At 50.0% G+C, this 17,979-nt stretch overlaps 1 protein-coding gene across 1 annotated transcript in view; it reads right to left on the reverse strand.

Moving 5' to 3' along the window:
• FSTL3 (follistatin like 3) overlaps positions 1–17,979 on the reverse strand; it is a 74,136-nt gene that overhangs the window by 14,687 nt on the left and 41,470 nt on the right. The window lies entirely within an intron of this gene.

Raw genomic sequence — 17,979 nt, forward strand, 5'->3', positions numbered from 1 at the left:
CGGATGTGTCAGAAATACTGACGCATCAGTGGTAAGGATGCCGCAAGGTGTCAGGCCCAAAAGTGGCGCTTTGCTGTAGTTGGTCATAAGACTGGCGCGGCTAAAGCAATGCGACAAAAAACAAAGGCAATGCGAAGCCCACTGTACGGGGACCAATGTAGTAGAGTGCGAAAAGGTTGAAACTTCACCGTGGCTTCTATTACATTGGTCCTGTGTGTCTTGCATACAAGTGAGCACAGTGTACTTATGTGTACCACTACACCTACGTATGAGCAACATATTGTGTGAGACTACTATGTGTGTGGATACAAGTCATTAATGTTATGTAGTGCGACAGTTACTGTGTTACCTACATTATGCGTGCACTTAACTGTTGAGGGGACGTGATTTCTTTCTAGATTACATTGTTGGACGTGACTTCAGCTGATCAGTTTCCTTTGCCGCAGCCAACGCGTCATTCCCGTGCCTGAGTTTTACATTGCAAGCGCTGCGGGCCACTTCCCGATGATGCGTCACTTTTACAAACAGTCATAAATACCACTGAGTCGGTTTAATGGGGGATTTTATACGATAACGCCTACCGTGCATACATTAATTCTGACATGACGCAGCCGATTCTGACGAAGGTAAAATGCGGATTCAGGGAAACAAAGAGTGACTCATCTGTCTAGCTGCGTCATCTTGTAAATATGGAGCCATCAAGGCCCTACCAGCGTGTAAAAAGAATGACGCAACGGTGGCGCAAGCTCCTTGTAAATAAGCATTAAGTGTAAGTGTGCTAAGCGTGTATCTCATGACAAAACGTAAGGCCACTCTGCTTCTACTGAAAGGAAAGGTAGCAGAAGGAAAAGAATGTGGGTGAAGGCACAGATGTTTATTACAAAACAAAACCAGATCTGGTGGTATCGGCTGCCTTAGAACACAAAGAGCTATCTTTCGCCTCACCGTGCAAGTATTGTGTTTTGCAGAAATAACTGTACTGCATCTTTAATTTTGGAGAGTGGATAATTAATGACAGACTAAAACACAATTAAGAACGGCAAGACATCACAATAAATTGCATTCTGAAAAAGCATTGAATTGCAGCCATACAATCCGCACCCTAGAGACCTAACCACATGAACAATGCATGATACACTTTTCAGCCTGCTGCTCTATAACCACGCAGAAACCACAAGAACACAAACCACTTCCAGCTGCAAAGCAAAGACTCCAATCACTAGAAAGCTTGAACATGCAATTGAAGGCAGGGAATTTGAGGATTCTGAGCCCCGCCCCCCAAACTTAGAGTGAGGGCCTGGATGTTGACAAGAAAAGCAAGGCCACGTTGTGCTGAAGAATATGGTGCTGGCCCCGTCACCCGGGGACCACCACAGGTTGAGAAATGGACAAGAAGGCATTTTAAAGGCGAGGCTCTGCCAAGCTTTATGATCCGAGTTTGTAGCAAACAGTGAATTTTAAAGTAGCTTTCCCGTGTGCCTTGTGTTCTACAGAAATAACTGTACTTTACTGCATCTTTAATTTTGGGGAGTTGATGAATAAAGATAGGTTCAAACACAATAAAGAGAAATCAAGGAAGGCAAGACATCACAGTACAACTGCACAGCAAAAGAGCATTAAATAGCAACGAAACAATCAGCCCCCAAAGGGCGTAACCACTTACGCAATGCATTATACCTTTTTCAGCTTTCCAGATATACTACAACCTTACCACGCACAAAACACCTACAAAACAAACCACTCCCAACCACAGAACAACCACTCCAACCACAGAAGAGCTTGAAAATACTTTGAAAGGGGGAGAAGGGGATGATTTTGAGGTCCCCTCCACACCCCCCCCCCCCAACTTAGGGTGAGGACATGGTAGTTGACAATAAACAATGCCACGTTGTGGTACAAATTTTGGTGGTGGTCCCGTCATCCTGGAACCACCACAGGTTGAGATATAGACAAAGAGCCATTTTAAAGCAAAGGCCCCGCAAAGCATTATGGGCCGCGTTTGCAGCCAGCAGTGAATTTTATAGGAGCAGCTCTCCCACTGTGCTGGGGAGAGCCATGTGGACGCCGCCTCGGGTGCACCAAAGCACTGAACAGTAGTTCTGTATTAGAAAGTAATACCATGGCACTGTACTGCACCTTTAATGTTGGGGAGCAGATGACTAAAGATAGAATAAAACACAACTAAGATGAATAAAGGCAAACAAGACACCACAGTAAAACTGCTTTGTGAAAGAGTGTTGAAACCCTTAGAGCGCCTTAGCCCATAAACTATACAACAAAAAGTGTTCAGCCTTCCAGGTTTTCTACAAAAGTACTACATACAAGACCCTTAGGAAGCAAACACTTCCCAATGTCAAGCAAAAACCCCAACCACGAAAGAGGTTAGCAACACATTGGTAGGCAGAGAAAGTGATGAATTTGATGTCCCCCCTCCTCCCCCCCCCCAACTTAGGGTGAGGACCTGGAAGCTTACAAGAAAAGCAAGACCATGTCGTTCTGAACAATTTGGCGGTGGTCCCGTCGCCTGGGGACCACCACAGGCTGAGATATGGGTGAAAAGGCATTTTAAAGGCGAGGCCCCGCAAAGCATTATGGGGTAATTTTACAGCAAGCAGTGAATGTTATAGTAGCTGCTCTGCCGCTGTGCCAGAGAGTGCAGCAGTGATATTAGAGAGTGCAGCAGTGATATTAGAGAGTGCAGCAGTGATATTAGAGTGCAGCAGTGATATTAGAGAGTGCAGCAGTGATATTAGAGAGTGCAGCAGTGATATTAGAGTGCAGCAGTGATATTTCCTAGTTGTTTTTTTGATAACACAGCCTTGTGTGTGCCAAAACAGTCAATGCTAGTTCTGAATTAGAAAGTAACATATTGACAGGCTATTTTACCTCATCGTTTAAGTATTGTGTTCTGCAAAAATAACTGCACTAGATATTTAATTTTGTGGAGTGGGTAACTAAAGATCTGTTCAAACACAATTAAGAAAGACCAAGTGAGACAGGACACCACGATAAAGTACATTGTGAAAGAGCATTAAATTGTAACCATACAATCAGCTGCTAGAAGGCGTAAGCCCATGAACTGTGCATTGTAGATTTTCTGGCCTTTCAGCCCTTCAACAGCACCACCGTGCGCGAAACCCTGAGACATCAAACCACTGTCAGCTGAAGAGCGAAAGCTTCAACCATGGACGGGCTTGAAAAAGCAGGGAAGGTGATGATTTTGAGGTTGTTTCCCAACTTAGGGTGAGGACCTGGAAGTTGACAGAAAAAAGCAAGGCCTCATTGTGCTGAACAATTGGGCGGTGGTCCCGGCCCCCTGGGACCACCTGCTGAAATGAAAATGTTTTGCTCTTTTGCTTGTGCTTTGTTCTCGTTTAAGTTGGCATTCGCGGCACCATTTTATGTTTAGCCGCCATTTTGAATCATGTAGTCAGCTACGTATTCCCTGACTTGAGAAGCAGGCTGTGGAAAGTTTCATTTCTCCATGGTTAGGCCTCGCTCTGCTAATGAATACACTGTTCTTATTAACTCATTCCTTTCCCATAGATAGAGGCTTTCTCCCACTAGTCTAGCTGTAGGCACGAACAGAACGGCACTTGGCATAGAGATGTGTGTGTCCAGCCTCAGAGTTGAAACTCATCTTTCTTTACTTCTTTGTTTTAGCTGCTTCTGCTCGTAGATTTTCATTATGGGCGGGACATTCTTGTTTCGGAAAGGTACATAAAGTATCTCTATGTTTGCTGAAGTGAGTCCCTCTGCAGCAATCCCAGGAAGCTGGTCAGACTGGACTCCGCTCGAGCGTACCTGAATAAAATATACTTGGTTTGTATTCTCTACTGTCTGACCGACTCTTCAATTGTATGGAAGGCGGAGAGGTGGCCGCGAGAGACCCAGGGGGCCCTAATCGGGTCACTTCCTTCACACCACAGGCTGAGATATGGATGAAAATGCATTTTAAAGGTGAGGCCCTCTAAAGCATTATGGGGCTAGTTTGCAGCAAGCAGTGACTTTTACATTAGCCGCTCTCGCGCTGTGCCGGAGAGGGCAGCGGTAATATTTCCTTACTGGTTTTTTGTGAATGTGGCCTCACGTGTACGCTAGCTCTGTGTTTGAAAGTAACACCATGAAAGTAACACCATGACAGACTGCTTTACTTTTCAGTTTAAGTGTCTTGTTCCGCAGAAATAACTGTTCTGCGTTTTTAATTTTGGAGAGTGGATAACTAAAATAAGTTCAAACACAATCAAGAAAGATCAAAGGAGGCAAAACATTGCAGTAAAACGGCAATATGAAGGAAAATTGAAAGACGACCATAAAATCTGCCACTAGAGAGGATAGTCACAAGAACAATACATCATTCAGCCATCCGGCCCTTATACAATATTAATGGACACAATGTCTCCACAAAACAAACAACTCCAGGCTGTGGAGCAAAAGCTTCAACACTCGAAGAGTATGAAAATGCATTGGAAGGCGGGGACGGTGATGATATTGAGATCCCCCGCAATTTAGGAAGTGGACAAGAAAAGCAAGGCTGAATAATTTGGTGGCGGTCCCGTCACCCTGGAATCTCCACAGGCTGAGATATGGACAAAGAGGCATTTTAAAGGTGAGGCGCCACAAGGCATTATGGGGTGAATTATCAGCAAGCCGTGAATTTTAATAGTAGCGGTTTTCCTGCTGTATCGGGGAGAGCCGCAGTTATTTTTTTTTTTTTAACTATGGCCTTGAGCGTATTAAAGTAGTCAACCCTTGTTCTGTATTAGAAAGCTACAACATGACAAGCTTTTTTACCATCACAGCAAAACTGCATTGAAAGGCAACCATGAAATCAGCCCCAAGAGAACATAACCACATGGACAGTTCATTATATATTTTACAGCTTTCCAGACCTTCTACAATATTATCATGCACAAGGCCCCTGAAAGAAAAAAAAATACTCTAATCACTACAGCAAATGCTTCAACCATGGTGGAACTTGAAAATGTATTGAAAGGCAGGTAAAGGTGATGACTTTGAGTTCCCCCGCAACTTTGGGTGAGAACCTGGAACTTGACAAGAAAAGCAAGGCCACGTTGTGCTGAACGATTTGGTGGTGGCCCCATCACATGGGACCGCCACAGGCTGAGATATGGTCGAAAAGGCATTTTAAAGGTGAGGCCCCGAAAAGCATTATGGGGCGAGTTTGCAGCATGCAGTGACTTTTATAGTAGCTGCTTTGCCGGTTAGAGCTATGGTGGTATTTCCTTGTTGTTTTGTTAGAAAGTGGCCTCGCGTGTACCAAATCAGTCAACGCTCGTTTTGTAATAAGAAGTAACACTATGACATGCACACTCGTCGCAATCTATGCTGATTTTTTAGAAATATTCTATGTGAGGAGATAAGAACAATAATCACAGTCGTTTATAGAGGAAGCCTGAAGTGAGTGCTGCGGGGATGAGAGGGCGTGGTAGCGACTGGATGCCTATGGTGCCACGACAAAGATGAGCAGGAAAGGAATAAATAAATAGTTCTAGACATGAACAGATAAGAACTGAAGTGGAACGTTACCAGTAGTAGGGCGGTGCCCTGCGGGAGTGAACAAAACATAAAAAGGAGGGAGTAAGAGGAAGGAATAACCAGTAGCGGGCAAGTATTTTTGAACGAAAATCGAAGGGATGAAGAAAAAGGCAATGGGTGGGCTGTAAGCCCACAGAGTGGATACTGCATGTCTCGAAGACACAGCGCATGCGCTGCCTAGGCTCGACCTAAAAAGGCTTCAGCAATTTGGCATGCCTCTACATGGCTGCCATAGCTGAAAGTTACCGAGATAGTAATACGTTTTCTTAATACTGCATGATTTATCACTCAAAGATGAGCTTTAAATATAACACAACAGCACATACTGACCCCAGTTGATATTTTGGAGTTGAAATAGCATTATTTATTGTTACCAAATTCAATGATTGGAATTGGTGAATCGGAAATTCAACTGGAACTTCAATTGGAAATTCAACTGTTCTCCATACAGCCTGTAAGTCCTAAAAATACACACATTTTCATCTCAAATACATGCTCTTCAAATATGTTAACATCTATTAATTCAACTAAGCAAGCACTTCTACTCTAGTCGGCTGGGCTGCACACAGGAGAGCTCCTTTAAGTTATCCGGAGAGCTGCCAGTAGCTCATGAGCTACTCTTTGGAGAAGCCTGTTCTAGATCTATCCTTTCTCCACCTGTGGGTCTGTTCTCGTGATTGTCAGAACCTGAAGCTGCTGGGAGCAGACGGGATCCAGTAACATCCAGCCTGAGAAAGGTTCTCCGCCTTGTAGCTCACCATGCCTCTTTGTCTCGTGCTCAGCATCTCAGGGTCCCTCGGCCATTAACGCACGTGCCTGTCCTGAGGGAGGTTCCAATCCAACAGTGTCCTTTCAAACTGAAGTAGGGGGCTATTGGGGAGGAAATTCCTCTTTTTAGGTCTCGGCTAGCGAAGGCTGCGCTTGCGCAGTCTCGCTCGCGAGATTTAATGACTTGGAGAAGAGGGGCTTGAACCCGCCTCTCTTCTCTCCTCTTCTCCATTGGCTGGCCTCTTGAATACTGGTCAGCCATTGGAGAAGAGGTTTGTCTCTCCAAACAAACCCCGTCCTTTTCGGATTCGGGGGCGTGTTTTTTCGATTATTTCTCTTTTTTAAAACACGCCCATAAGACAGCGAGTCTACGGCATGTCTTGCTCACGCTGCCTACACGCGCCAGTCGGCTCTCTGATTGGTTGGCAACTACCAAATAAGCACTGTGATTGGTGGACCTTGTCAACCAATCAGAGAGCCTACTGGCGCGTGCAGGCAGCATGAGCAACACATGCTGTAGACTCGCGTGGTGCGATGCAGCCATTTTCCCCCCATCGGCTGGCCTCCTCGAAGAGGGCTGCCCTGCACACCGGAGAAATCCACCGAGAGGCTCGCGGCCGCCGCCTCCGAGGCTGCCCGGCAGAAGAGCAGCGCCTGTCAGCACTTCATTCATGTCTGCTCTTTTTCCAGCACCTGAGCAGACTGTGTGCATGTAGCGCGATATCTCGCTGGTCCCTCCTGACAGTGCTTGATACTTTGCTCGAATTATTGTATAGCCTGAGCTGTCTGCATGTGACCCATTGTGTCCGATTGCCGACCATATTCTTTTCAGCAGCTGGTTCTGCCTGGACTAGCTTTCAGTTTCACCCCGAGTTGAGTGCCCCATGCCGACATATCATTATGCTGATCATGGTTTTTTTCATGAGCCGTTTCCGACTGGACCAGCTTATTGCTTTACATCTTATATCGAGTTCAGTGCCCTATGCTGATATTTAATCGAGGTTTTCCTTCTCGTGCTGGGACTACATTTCCCTAGGCGCGCGCTTTCAAAAACTACAAATCCCAAGCACCCCGGTTTATCTACACGGAAGTGGACGCGCCGTAATAAACAACAAGTTGTTTCTCAGAGTATCCTGCTGGTTGGACGCACACTAGAAAGACACCGCGACATCAGAGCGGTAAGTTACTTCGCCTATTTTGCCCGGGTTGCGTTACCATCCCTTGCTTGCTTGAACCGCGACCTACTTGGTCTAGGCTTTGCCGTGCCTCAAGACTTGTAGACAGGGACCATCCCCCAGTTCACTTTCCTTGCTGCGGCGGCTTAACTACCCTAGCCTTGAACGCACCATTGAAGCGCTTTGTCGTGCCACGCACTCCCCGACTGGGCCCCGCATTCAATTGCCCATGTGCAGGGCCCCCATTAAGGTGGAGCATCCTATCCTGACCATCTTACATGCTCCCCAGACCCACTGCAAGCTCGCCATTCCACTGTCCTACAATGGGGCTTCTATCTACATGGATGCACCAGTTTTCACTTCACAGGGCGTACTTGTATGGTCACAGTTCCTTCTGGCTTCTCCCCCTCAAATGGCACCCATACCTTGTCTGGGTCCACTCATGCGCAGCCTCCCTGGGTTTATCCATGAGTTCACCTTGGATAGTTGCAGTCTTACCCCGGGTTACACATAGGGGGGTTGTTTTGACACTACACTATATTGCCGTGACACGTCACTCTGTACACAGCTCCTTTAAGAGCAGACCCTCATTATTATATAATCCTGGCCATATCTGTACTTCCGTTTGAACAAAACAGACGCCCTCTGTTTACCCCATTTCTGACTAATGAATATCGGAGCTCTGTCAGATCTCTGCTCTCCTCTTCCTCTTTCTCCCTTGCTGACACCACCTATTCCCCTTTCCAGGTTGGGTTAGCATACAGACCTCTGGCTAAAATAGCCCCGGACAGAAGCGGTAACTACATCAACCAAATTAGGTAAGTGCCGCCCTGTACCAATGTTACAATACTTTTAATTGTGTCCCTACCCAGCAGTGGGTAGTTCAAAAGCCCTTTTGATCTGTATGTGGCATAACCTAGCACCTACACCATTGGTGTTCTTTGTTTTTTGTTTCACTATAGGTCCTAGTGGTGGACTCACTGAACATGCGCCAGTCGGCTCTCTGATTGGTTGGCAACTACCAAATAAGCACTGTGATTGGTGGACCTTGTCAACCAATCAGAGAGCCTACTGGCGCGTGCAGGCAGCATGAGCAAGACATGCTGTAGACTCGCATGGTGCGATGCAGCCATTTTCCCCCCATCGGCTGGCCTCCTCGAGTAGATTAGTCTCTCGCACATTCCCGCAGGGCGTGTCCCTGGCGAAACACGCCCTCACCGGCGGGAAGCCACGCAGAGAGGCGTTTGTTTTTCAAAGCCCTATTTGTTTTTTCCAACATACACCAGCCTTTCAGCGGCCTGGGGCTTTCTCCCAAAGTAGTGAAAGTGTCCGCGTTAATCTGTAAGTGAAGGAGGGGAAAAATATCACGAACAATCAACTGCAAAATGCAAACAAACCTAGGGGTTTGCCTCTCTTCGTGCCGGACATGCCATCTCAACTCGTCGTCTGTACTTGTCATCTTGCGTCGTGCTCGCTTTGCCCCAGGACTGCAGGAGCATTGAGGGAGGTTGCCGGTGAGTCGATCATGCCCCCGTCCTACCCACATGCCTCCGCCACCCACCCCACCCGAGTGGTCGCGGGTGACACTGGTGCTTGCTCTGGGCTGCCCTGGGGGGCGCGGGCTCTGGATTGCCGGCCAGCTAGCAAGCTGCGGCCTGGCACTCTGGTTTGGGGGTGCATGGGCCTTTAGCTATCTAGAGTCCCTTGTCCCCGGCACTCTCCGGTTTCCCCTCAGGGGTGTACCCCTAATGAGGTGTTCAAGTGCTTTTCGCCGGGTAGCACGCTAATCCAGAATCCAAGCACGATTAGTGGGGAAATATGAAATTAATTTGAGCGGTGGACATGCCTCACTTGCCTTACTACAAGTACCAGAAGGCCCTACGTCTGCGCGAATTAAACTGGTAGTCCGGTCGCTCCATGTTGACTGTACACAAGCACTACAGTATTGGGCTATGCATTTAAAAACAGTGTATGACTTGGTTTGTAGAATCCATTGATTTCATGATTAAAAATCAGGCCCGGAAACATTGTCATTCTGACACTGAGTAATCTGGCAACTCTGTGTGTGTGGGAGGCTCTGTGTGTGTGGGAGGCTCTGTGTGTGTGTGGGCGGCTCTGTGTGTGTGGCTCTGTGTGTTTGGCTTTTTTTGTAGGTGGCTCTATGCGTGGTGGCTCTGTGTGTGGGTAACTGTGTGTAGGTGGCTCTGTGGGTGGCTCTATTTGTGTGTGGGTTGCTCTGTGTGTGTGGGTGGCTCTGTGTGTGGGTGCAAATGCAAAAGGTCTCGCATTTGAGAGTGATTAAGCTATTGGCATTGTAAATAACAATGCCGTTTCTTTAAATGTTTTAAAAACATAAACAAAAATAATGTCATCAGCAATGCCAATAGCTCTAACTTTACCAATGCCGAGACCATTGCATTGTAAATGCTTGTTTATTTAGCACGCAACCACAGTGGGTTTGATATTTTCCAGCTCACAGCACCTCCACAATGCAGTGTCATCCCTAAAGTGACAGAAAGGTCCCCCTGCAAGGCTCAACACAGAGTCCAATCCTGGACAGAGTTTAATTCCCTGCATGTCTGCAGGTCTGTGATGTTTCACCTCCCCACATGCAGCAGTCATGCATGGGCAGCGAGGGCTTCCTGTGGATTAGTGAGAGACCTGGAGCGGGCTCCGCTCTCTGGGGCAACATACAACATGTACTCCTCTTCCCAGAGAGTGACCATAATCTCACTTGGCTAAGACCAACTGGCAGTGACGTAGCTGCGAATGATTGCAGAAGGAACAGGCCTTTCTAGAAGTTCCCTTCAGTAGGAGAGTTTCTTCCGTTCAACCAGTTCCTTTCCACCAAGCCCTACACTCCATTCATGTGCGATATGGCAGGCACATGTATATTTGTAGTGTATGGATGATCAGAGCGGGCAGGGAGTATGTATGTGATGCTTACTGCATGCACTTGCGAACCATTTTAGACTCTGGAGTGTCTGTGGCTGACAAGACGAAGACTGCATCTGCAAAGCAACTTAGGGGATTTGGTAGAAGAGCAGAGAACATTCCTAGTTCCTTTCAACTGAGCGAAGGTCACATTAATAGAGGATGCCCCTGACAGGGAACCCCAGCTCCCTCCACCTGCTCCTGCCAGATCTGCACATCAAAAGAAGCGTGGCTGAGGAACCTGTGTGGAAAGGCCCTCTCCCCTGAGATCAGGCCTTGCCCACAACAAAGATGGCCCCTCAGGTAAAAACTGTGTGAAAAGGCTCTCCCCTGAAACTAGGCTCTCCCCTGAAACTAGGCCTTGCCCACAACAAAGATGGCCCCTCAGGTAAACACTGTGTGAAAAGGCTCTCCCCTGAAACTAGGCTCTCCCCTGAAACTAAGCCTTGCCCACACCAAAGATGGTCCCTCAGGTGCATGTTGTGTGGAAAGGCCTTCTCCCCTGAAACCAGGTCTTGCCCAAAACAAAGATGGCCCCACAGGTGCACTTTTGATAAAGAGTGGATAAAAACCCCAAGGCAGTGCTCCGTGAATTTCTCACTGACCAATGCCTGTGCTCTGCACAGCAATGCAGACGACAAAGAGTCGCTGCGTTCCAGAGCGGGGGGTCTTGAGCAGGGCCGGACTGGGAACCCAAAGCAGCCCTGGCCGTTTTGTCGGGCCAGTGAAGCACTGTTGCTTTTGCAACTTGGTGCCGATATTGTTGCACCACCAGGGTTAGATTGGGATGCAAAATAGGCCCGGGCACCCCAAAAAAAAGTGGCCCACATTCTGGATTACGCCTTTTCACAAAACACTGCTTCAGTGTTATTATAAAAAGAGGGGGGGGGAGGTTTTCTTAAACTCACTGAGATAACAAAAAATGCAAATGTTGCCAGGACTCTTTGTGCACGGATTAGTTCACACTGGTGACCCACACCTGAATACAAGCGAGGCCTCTTCTGCTCAGGCTCCGCCCCTGCTCAATCTACGCACATTAACGGGCCGGGCCAGAGGCTGGGAATGACCCCTCCACCCCGTTGGTAAAAAGGAGGTAACAGAGGCGCATCTGGCTCCGGAGAAGCCACTCTGGCCCCCACTGGCGCCACCTGAACAGCACAGACCCGGCCTAAATCGGCCACGATGCTGTCCAGAAAAGAGTGCCAAAGCTTAATCTCTGCTACCGGCCAATGCCGGAGTGCCCACCTTATCACTCCGACCCTGAGCACTGCTGCAAAACCAGCCCCCAGTAACAAAACCGGCCCCCACTGATGCAAAACAGGGCCCCACCCTTCCAGCCTCCCGGGGAGATGCCCGCTGCGGTCAGTCCAGCCCAGTCTTGAGTGCCAGCTCCCTGACAGGTTTGACCTGTGAATGTGTGCCCTAAAGTCTTTCTTCTAACTCACTCACTTTAAGCCCCGCCCCCAGGAGAGTTCTTCACATTCAGCCTATTTTGGGGGGTTTTCTGTAGAATTTCTGAGAATGCAGGCTGCCTCTTGGAATCAGGGGCTCCACGACGCCCCAGATTCCCTTCCTGCTGTACTGGGGGGTCTGGCCCCCCAGAGCTCCCCGCAGCCCTCCCTCCCAGGGACCCCATCAGCTATGTTGTTGTGTTGCTTTTGTTACTTTCTTAGAAAAAGCAGCATTTGTTTCCCAAGTACAACGCGTTCCTTCTTTGGCAGCCAAATGTTCGTACTGATTTTATTTTTTAAGCACACAAACTGTTTTCCCCGTTTCCATTTTCCAAGAAAACAAAACTCGGGCTCTGGTCCTGACGCTCCTCCTTGTGTTTGGGCTCCAAGCAGCAGCAGGGACGCTCCGAGGCTCTCGGTGACAGCTGCTGTCTGGGAGAGACGGAAGAGGGGGCGTCGTGGAGGTGCAGGTGCGGCAGGAGGGCAGCAGGCGGCGCTGTGGGGAAGATTTGGGGTGCACTGGCAGACCTGCGTCGTCCCAGTACTGGAGTGTTTGCGGGAGCTGCAGGTAAGGAATGAGGTGCACTGGCAGAGCTGAGTCATCCCAGTACTGGAGTTTTGGGGGAGCTGCAGGTAAGGAATGAGGTGCACTGGCAGAGCTGTGTCACCCTGTACTGGAGTTTTGGGGGAGTTGCAGGTAAGGAATGAGGTGCACTGGCAGACCTGCGTCGTCCCAGTACTGGAGTGTTTGCGGGAGCTGCAGGTAAGGAATGAGGTGCACTGGCAGAGCTGAGTCATCCCAGTACTGGAGTTTTGGGGGAGCTGCAGGTAAGGAATGAGGTGCACTGGCAGAGCTGTGTCACCCTGTACTGGAGTTTTGGGGGAGTTGCAGGTAAGGAATGAGGTGCACCGTCAGAGCTGAGTCATCCCAGTACTGGAGTTTTAGGGGAGCTGCAGGTAAGGAATGAGGTGCACTGGCAGAGCTGAGTCATCCCAGTACTGGAGTTTTAGGGGAGCTGCAGGTAAGGAATGAGGTGCACTGGCAGAGCTGAGTCATCCCAGTACTAGAGTTTTAGGGGAGCTACAGGTAAGGAATGAGGTGCACTGGCAGAGCTGAGTCATCCCAGTACTGGAGTTTTAGGGGAGCTGCAGGTAAGGAATGAGGTGCACTGGCAGAGCTAATTCATCCCAGCACTGGTGTGTTTGGGGGAGCTGCAGGTAAGGAATGAGGTGCACTGGCGAGCTGAGTCATCCCAGTACTGAAGTTTTGGGGGAGCTGCAGGTAAGGAATGAGGTGCACTGGCAGAGCTGAGTCATCCCAGTACTGGAGTTTTAGGGGAGCTGCAGGTAAGGAATGAGGTGCACTGGCAGAGCTAATTCATCCCAGTACTGGAGTGTTTGGGGGAGCTACAGGTAAGGAATGAGGTGCACTGGCAGAGCTGAGTCATCCCAGTACTGGAGTTTTAGGGGAGCTACAGGTAAGGAATGAGGTGCACTGGCGAGCTGAGTCATCCCAGTACTGAAGTTTTTGGGGAGCTGCAGGTAAGGAATGATGTGCACTGGCAGAGCTGAGTCACCCAGTACTGGAGTTTTGGGGGAGCTGCAGGTAAGGAATGAGGTGCACTGGCAGAGCTGAGTCATCCAGGTACTGGAGTGTTTGGGGGAGCTGCAGGTAAGGAATCGGGTGCACTGGCAGAGCTGAGTCATCCCAGTATTGAAGTTTTGGGGGAGCTGCAGGTAAGGAATGAGGTGCACTGGCAGAGCTAATTCATCCCAGTACTGGAGTGTTTGGGGGAGGTGCAGGTAAGGAATGAGGTGCACTGGCAGAGCTGATTCATCCCAGTACTGAAGTTTTGGGGGAGCTGCAGGTAAGGAATGAGGTGCACTGGCAGAGCTGAGTCATCCCAGTACTGGAGTTTTAGGGGAGCTGCAGGTAAGGAATGAGGTGCACTGGCAGAGCTGAGTCATCCCAGTACTGGAGTGTTTGGGGGAGCTGCAGGTAAGGAAGGAGGTGCACTAGAAGAGCTGATTCATCCCAGCACTGGAGTGTTTGGGGGAGCTGCAGGTAAGGAATGAGGTGCACTGGCAGAGCTGAGTCATCCCAGTATTGACGTTTTAGGGGAGCTGCAGGTAAGGAATGAGGTGCACTGGCAGAGCTGAGTCATCCCAGTACTGGAGTTTTGGGGGAGTTGCAGGTAAGGAATGAGGTGCACTGGCAGAGCTGATTCATCCCAGCACTGGAGTGTTTGGGGGAGCTGCAGGTAAGGAATGAGGTGCATTGGCAGAGCTGAGTCATCCCAGTATTGAAGTTTTGGGGGAGCTGCAGGTAAGGAATGAGGTGCACTGGCAGAGCTGAGTCATCCCAGTACTGGAGTGTTTGGGGGAGCTGCAGGTAAGGAATGAGGTGCACTGGCAGAGCTGCGTCATCCCAGTACTGACGTTTTAGGGGAGCTGCAGGTAAGGAATGAGGTGCACTGGCAGAGCTGAGTCATCCCAGTACTGGAGTTTTGGGGGAGTTGCAGGTAAGGAATGAGGTGCACTGGCAGAGCTGAGTCATCCCAGTACTGGAGTTTTGGGGGAGTTGCAGGTAAGGAATGAGGTGCACTGGCAGAGCTGAGTCATCCCAGTACTGGAGTGTTTGGGGGAGCTGCAGGTAAGGAATGAGGTGCACTGGCAGAGCTGAGTCATCCCAGTTTTGAAGTTTTGGGGGAGCTGCAGGTAAGGAATGAGGTGCACTGGCAGAGCTGAGTCATCCCAGTACTGGAGGGTTTGGGGGAGCTGCAGGTAAGGAATGAGGTGCACTGGCAGAGCTGAGTCATCCCAGTATTGAAGTTTTGGGGGAGCTGCAGGTAAGGAATGAGGTGCACTGGCAGAGCTAATTCATCCCAGTACTGGAGTGTTTGGGGGAGCTGCAGGTAAGGAATGAGGTGCACTGGCAGAGCTGAGTCATCCCAGTATTGAAGTTTTGGGGGAGCTGCAGGTAAGGAATGAGGTGCACTGGCAGAGCTGAGTCATCCCAGTACTAGAGTGTTTGGGGGAGCTGCATGTAAGGAATGAGGTGCACTGGCAGAGCTGCGTCACCCAGTACTGGAGTTTTGGGGGAGTTGCAGGTAAGGAATGAGGTGCACTGGCAGCTGAGTCATCCCAGTCCTGGAGTGTTTGGGGGAGCTGCAGGTAAAGAATGAGGTGCACTGGCAGAGCTGAGTCATCCCAGTACTGGAGTGTTTGGGGGAGCTGCAGGTAAGGAATGAGGTGCACTGGCAGAGCTGAGTCATCCCAGTACTGGAGTTTTAGGGGAGCTGCAGGTAAGGAATGAGGTGCACTGGCAGAGCTGAGTCATCCCAGTCCTGGAGTTTTGGGGGAGCTGCAGGTGAGGAATGAGGTGCACTGGCAGAGCTGATTCATCCCAGTACTGACGTTTTGGGGGAGCTGCAGGTAAGGAATGAGGTGCACTGGCAGAGCTGAGTCATCCCAGTCCTGGAGTTTTGGGGGAGCTACAGGTAAGGAATGAGGTGCACTGGCAGAGCTGAGTCATCCCAGTACTGGAGTTTTAGGGGAGCTGCAGGTAAGGAATGAGGTGCCCTGGCAGAGCTGAGTCATCCCAGTACTGGAGTTTTGGGGGAGCTGCAGGTAAGGAATGAGGTGCACTGGCAGAGCTGAGTCATCCCAGTACTGGAGTGTTTGGGGGAGCTGCAGGTAAGGAATGAGGTGCACTGGCAGAGCTGAGTCATTCCAGTACTGGAGTTTTAGGGGAGCTACAGGTAAGGAATGAGGTGCACTGGCAGAGCTAAGTCATCCCAGTACTGGAGTGTTTGGGGGAGCTGCAGGTAAGGAATGAGGTGCACTGGCAGAGCTGAGTCATCCCAGTACTGGAGTTTTGGGGGAGCTGCAGGTAAGGAATGAGGTGCACCGGCAGAGCTGAGTCATCCCAGTACTGGAGTGTTTGGGGGAGCTGCAGGTAAGGAATGAGGTGCACTGGCAGAGCTGAGTCATCCAGGTACTGGAGTGTTTGGGGGAGCTGCAGGTAAGGAATCGGGTGCACTGGCAGAGCTGAGTCATCCCAGTACTGGAGTTTTGGGGGAGCTACAGGTAAGGAATGAGGTGCACTGGCAGAGCTGAGTCATCCCAGTACTGGAGTGTTTGAGGGAGCTGTAGGTAAGGAATGAGGTGCACCGGCAGAGCTGAGTCATCCCAGTACTGGAGTGTTTGAGGGAGCTGTAGGTAAGGAATGAGGTGCACTGGCAGAGCTGAGTCATCCCAGTACTGGAGTTTTGGGGGAGCTGCAGGTAAGGAATGAGGTGCACTGGCAGAGCTGAGTCATCCCAGTACTGGAGTGTCTGAGGGAGCTGTAGGTAAGGAATGAGGTGCACTGGCAGAGCTGAGTCATCCCAGTACTGGAGTGTCTGAGGGAGCTGTAGGTAAGGAATGAGGTGCACTGGCAGAGCTAAGTCATCCCAGTACTGGAGTGTTTGGGGGAGCTGCAGGTAAGGAATGAGGTGCACTGGCAGAGCTGAGTCATCCCAGTACTGGAGTTTTGGGGGAGCTGCAGGTAAGGAATGAGGTGCACCGGCAGAGCTGAGTCATCCCAGTACTGGAGTGTTTGGGGGAGCTGCAGGTGAGGAATGAGGTGCACTGGCAGAGCTGAGTCATCCAGGTACTGGAGTGTTTGGGGGAGCTGCAGGTAAGGAATCGGGTGCACTGGCAGAGCTGAGTCATCCCAGTACTGGAGTTTTGGGGGAGCTACAGGTAAGGAATGAGGTGCACTGGCAGAGCTGAGTCATCCCAGTACTGGAGTGTTTGAGGGAGCTGTAGGTAAGGAATGAGGTGCACCGGCAGAGCTGAGTCATCCCAGCACTGGAGTGTTTGAGGGAGCTGTAGGTAAGGAATGAGGTGCACTGGCAGAGCTGAGTCATCCCAGTACTGGAGTTTTGGGGGAGCTGCAGGTAAGGAATGAGGTGCACCGGCAGAGCTGAGTCATCCCAGTACTGGAGTGTCTGAGGGAGCTGTAGGTAAGGAATGAGGTGCACTGGCAGAGCTAAGTCATCCCAGTACTGGAGTGTTTGGGGGAGCTGCAGGTAAGGAATGAGGTGCACTGGCAGAGCTGAGTCATCCCAGTACTGGAGTTTTGGGGGAGCTGCAGGTAAGGAATGAGGTGCACCGGCAGAGCTGAGTCATCCCAGTACTGGAGTGTTTGGGGGAGCTGCAGGTAAGGAATGAGGTGCACTGGCAGAGCTGAGTCATCCAGGTACTGGAGTGTTTGGGGGAGCTGCAGGTAAGGAATCGGGTGCACTGGCAGAGCTGAGTCATCCCAGTACTGGAGTTTTGGGGGAGCTACAGGTAAGGAATGAGGTGCACTGGCAGAGCTGAGTCATCCCAGTACTGGAGTGTTTGAGGGAGCTGTAGGTAAGGAATGAGGTGCACCGGCAGAGCTGAGTCATCCCAGCACTGGAGTGTTTGAGGGAGCTGTAGGTAAGGAATGAGGTGCACTGGCAGAGCTGAGTCATCCCAGTACTGGAGTTTTGGGGGAGCTGCAGGTAAGGAATGAGGTGCACCGGCAGAGCTGAGTCATCCCAGTACTGGAGTGTCTGAGGGAGCTGTAGGTAAGGAATGAGGTGCACTGGCAGAGCTGAGTCATCCCAGTACTGGAGTTTTGGGGGAGCTGCAGGTAAGGAATGAGGTGCACCGGCAGAGCTGAGTCATCCCAGTACTGGAGTGTCTGAGGGAGCTGTAGGTAAGGAATGAGGTGCACTGGCAGAGCTCATCAAACTTCCTGTCCACCTGCGCGGTAAATTATCAGTGATGGGCACTACGGGGCTCTTAACGATCACGTATATTTACTTCTGTGAGCCTTTCTAGTGCCACGAAGCTCTACGGATAGTCAAGCACTCTATAAAGGTTTCCTAACATAACTGAGGCCCCGGATTAGAGATGGTGGACAGGTACTCTGTCACAAACCTGATAGGATATAAATAATGCACTTGTAGTGAGGCGGACAGAGGACGGAAAATCCATAAATCCGACCTCGAATCACGGCCTGAGACAGATGGGGAGACACAAAAATATAGACAAAGCTAGGTATACGCAGATAGAGC

The sequence above is a fragment of the Triturus cristatus genome, chromosome 12 (assembly GCF_964204655.1).
Source record: "Triturus cristatus chromosome 12, aTriCri1.1, whole genome shotgun sequence".
In the NCBI taxonomy this organism is placed as follows: domain Eukaryota; kingdom Metazoa; phylum Chordata; class Amphibia; order Caudata; family Salamandridae; genus Triturus; species Triturus cristatus.